This window comes from Phodopus roborovskii, unplaced genomic scaffold (genome assembly GCF_943737965.1).
Source record: "Phodopus roborovskii unplaced genomic scaffold, PHOROB, whole genome shotgun sequence".
Lineage (NCBI taxonomy): Eukaryota > Metazoa > Chordata > Mammalia > Rodentia > Cricetidae > Phodopus > Phodopus roborovskii.
In genome coordinates this window covers 1101175-1105820 of record NW_026125811.1, presented here as the reverse complement: position 1 = coordinate 1105820, position 4646 = coordinate 1101175, and positions in this window count along the sequence as shown.

Here is a 4646-nt window from a genome sequence, read left to right as displayed (position 1 = left end):
ATAAAGTACGTGTGTGTGTGTGTGTGTGTGTGTGTGTGTGTGTGTGTGTCACAAGTTACCAGAATCAGTTCTCTCCTTCCACCATATAGGTCCCAGGGATCAAACTCATATCACCAAAAATTTTGGCAAGCTCCTACTGAGCAATTCCATTGGCCCTGGGGCTGTTTAGGTTGACAAAACAAATGACATAATATTGAGGGAAATATTATTTAAATTAAAGAACTAACTCTTCACAGATCACTATAGTAACAACAACAAACAACTTAGCTCGCTTTTGTAATTTTTCTTTTTTTCTTTGTTCATATTTATATACATGTCTTACATATGTGACAAAATGTAGTGGGTTCACAATTTGGTGAATGTAACGCCAAAACAGCATAGCCAAGAAGTTAAAAAGTATAGAAAAATTAATTACCTTTAATGGGTGTGCACAGAACAGTAGCTCTTTACAAAGCAATGCCCCCCTTGAACAAAAGAAGCATGGGGATTTCAGGAGGGGGGAGTCTATACAAATTGGAAAGAAATGTTTGAAGATGAGTACCTTCTTGAACATTCCCAGTTTAAAGTAGTAGTTAAAGAAGGAAAGATAGACACATTTTTTGTGCATGTTCAGCTCCAGGAAATGGAACCTTTGGGTATGCTTAGCTTCTGCTGAACCACTTTTAGCTGAGAAGAAGAAAAGGGGCATTTTGAAATGCATTAGTATAGAATGTTTCCCCTAGGTTGCCTGACTTCCTTGGTGGCTAATAGGTAGTCTCCCAAAGTTTCATGTATTAGAAGTTGTTCCTTAGTGTTATAGTGTTGGCTGCTAGTGTGGATCTATAAAATTTGGCTCCTAAAATTAATTTTCTCTTCATCAATGGAATGTCACTAGATGTATCAACTACATTCCAGGGCAGGCTCCATGCCCAGAAGCATCTGGTTAACACTGTGTGGGGATTTTTCTTTTTTCTATTTTTTTTTTTTTTTTTTTTTTTGCCTTATTGGTTCTTTATTTTGATTTTCTTTTTTGTTGTTGGGGGTGGTGGTGTCAGATAGAGAAAATGAGGTTGGATGATGGATAGAGAGTGGGAAAGGACCTGGGCGAAGTTGGGAGAGGGAAAAATATGACCAAAATATGACATATTAAAAAATTAGTAAAAATGGTTTGAGTCCATTGAGGCTATTAGATGATTAGAGTAGCTGTCTTTGAGAGAGCTTACAGTTTCTCTTGTGGGTTCCCTGAGTTCTTATGAGGGAGAATTGTCCCAAAAGTCTGAGCTTGACACCTAAATCATTCTCCAGTTTCCTATCTTGTGTTGGGCTCTTTAGGTTTTACACCTCCATGATGCTTCCATGAGGCTTCACTAGACTCACTCTTATGCTGAAACAAACCTCTTTTCTTCCTTCCTTCCTTCCTTCCTTTCTTTCTTTCTTTCTTTCTTTCTTTCTTTCTTTCTTTCTTTTTCATTTAAATTTGAAACAAGATTGTTTTACAAGTCAGTCCCAATTCCATCACCCTCCCATCCTCCTCTACCGCCCCCACCAAACCCCAGCCCATCCCCTTTGTACTTCCCAGGGAGAATGAGTAAACTTCTTTTCCTTATATAAGTTAGCTTGCTTCAAGTATTTTGTTATGGAAACAGGAAACTGATGTCTGTTCATGCATCCAAGGTTAATTTGGACTCCTGAAGTACTTTCTCACAGCAGCTCCTACATGGTTTTCTTAACTTTATCACAGTTAAGAGATAATATTTTTCAATGTGCAACTTATCACCCTATAACATTATATTGAAAGTTGCATGAGAAGAGAATAGGGGTTGTACCTATTTTGTTTACCACAGAGAGATCGGTGCCTTTTGTAATACCCAATGCAAAAAAAAAAAAAATCACTAGTTAAGTGGCTGTTCAACAAATTAATGCAGAGAACAGACATGACTGCATAGTTTAAAAGGCTAAAGAGAAGTGGACTCGCTGTGCAAATAGAAGAGTTAAACCATCTGAGTTTTTTTTTGAGATTTGATCACCCATATATGTTGATAATGCAGATAAATACTGCAATAAATGTGGTTAATTTATTCAGTGGGCTTGGGATAAACTGAACAAAGCTGAAATGTAGGATATGGTGATTGTAATATAACTGCTAGTTAACAATATAATATTTCTTGCCATAGGGTGTTAAACAAAAATTCCAGGACCAGATGTGGAATCCTAAATATTTTTGGTAAGGGAGACCCAAGAGGCTCCCCAAAATAGCGTAGGTTATTGACATTGCTCTCAGTTTCCTTCTAGAACGGACTGATAAAGCCCTATTGCTGAAAACACCACATACTTGGGTCACAGGTCATGTAGAAATTAAACTAGAACTGAATTGGAAGCTTGCTCCTTGCTGGCTAGCTCTCATAGTACTGGAAAGTGCTATGCAGGATGCTGTGGGAGAAACAGTTTTATCCAGCTGTGAACTCTAAGAATTATAATGAAAGGCTTGGCAAGAATTGCTGATTGGTGCAATTGTTGTATAAGTCCTGTGGAGGTAACCAACCACTTTCTGATTGGATTCCAGGCTTACACCAGGAGAAATGGAGAGCATGTCTAGTACTATAAACCTGGTCAAGAGATGATGGCTGGAGAGATCATAGGGCCTAGGGAGAAACACTTATGATCATTTTGATAAATGAACTCGTGATCCGAATCCCTTCTAAATACTAATATCTATATCCATAGATAGGTAATTCTCTCACCCTTTATCCAAGAAACTTTTTATTGCAATTAGGTGCCAGCTAATGCAGAGATTCATAACTGGTCAAAGTACTATGAATAAGGGTCGGGTCCCTAAATGGGTCATCTGTACCACCCTCTTCAAGGTTCAGGGAACATCATGAAAGAAGAGACGGGAAGAAGATAAGAGCCAGAGGATGGGGGTGGGGAGATGTGCTGTAAAAAGACATCTTATGGGCATGACATAGCTGTTATACTTATGAATTCACTGTGGCTGTGGTTGCATAAGACATGCATAATATTAGGAATGCTAGGATTTCATCATGGAAGAGGCAAGGGTTCATGAGGCCCCACCCCTCCCTGGTAGGTGAGGGAAGAGGTGCTAGTTTGTTCAGTGATGTAACAAACCACTGGAAAGAAGTTCAGATAAATAATATTACGCATGCTCATGCAAGCATTCCTAATAAAAATCACTAGGTTTCTCTCACGCACAAAACACACAAAAGTGGAAGGGAGTTTTGTTAGGAAGTAGTGGGGTCTTCATGGGAGAAAGAGTAGGGATAAGAGAGAGTAATGAGTGTATAAATGACCAAAATTCATTATATGTGTGTATGAAACTGTCAAAGGATAAGAAATGAAATTTTAAAACAGTGTAGGATATGGGTTAGCTTATCTACCTTCCATTATTTTTGCCAGGTCTCTTTGATATGAGTTAAAGGAAGCAGAGTGGAAGTTCATACATATCTTATATTGATATAAAGGTGTTTTAATTGCTTACTACTTCTGTTACAAAATGTCCTGCTGAAAGCAACTTAACAGATAAGGGCCTCATGGTGGCAATGGCATGGCAGCAGGCAGGGCCGGCATAGGGGCTGGTTGGTTACATTATAACCATACAAAGAAAGTTAAGCATGAGCAGGAAGTAAAGCTGGAATACAAAGTCTCAGCACTTACCCACAGTGTTTCTCCTCCAGCAAGGTTCCTCAGCCTTCCCAAATATCACCACCATCTAGGGATCAAGTATTCAAGCACATGAGCCGCCAGAAACATTTCATATTCAAACCCAAACAAAAGGGAATATGTTTTTCTTATTTTCCCTTATAGATTCACTTCATTGGCTCTCGTTGGACTAAAATCAATTCTGCAAGGGGATTGCTATGACTGATTTGCAAGTAACAATCATGAGAGTTGGAGGACTAATGTCCTAGCAGTTTCAGGCGTTCTGGGAGGGGCACTAACAGCATCCACTTCATCTCATATTCTATCCCATTATTACAAACTTGATCCTTCATAATTCCTCCCTCTGGTGGCTTGTCACTTCAGCACATGATTTATGGGCCACCTCGCTTATCTCATAGTTTTTAACCTCTTAAAAAAAATCTCTGTACTTTAGTGCTATTATGTCCCTGTTCTGTGTCAAGCAAGGTACTGAATACACTACAGTTTTCAGTGAAAATTAATAGCACAGGCCTATTTATTTAGCATCACTATAGGTTCTTTCAGACATTGCTTGCCTCTAAGAAACCCAAGAGTACCGTAAAAACAGAGAGCACACATAGAAGAAATTTTAAAATTCCATTCTGACAAAGGAACTCTGAAACCTAGATGCTAACTTTGCTCAGCAAGGTCCTAGTAAAAACATTCCTGTGGTCATAGAAATGTTTGCCAGGAAACCCAAGGGTATGAGAAGCCCAGAGTTGCCCTGCTAAAGTGGTCTGAGCTTATGAACACACTGAGGTATGTGTGTGTCAGGGCATATGCTGGAAATAATTTCATTTGAACTTAAGGAAGAAACCAGGGTGAGACTGTAAGTTAGGCTTTTTATTGCTACATAACAAAATGCCACAAACACAGGATATTGACACTCTCTGCTTCCTTCCTCCACATTTATAATTTCAGTTTCCCGAGTTAGGGAGCCAACTATTTCCTAGCTGAATCCTTTTAAGTTC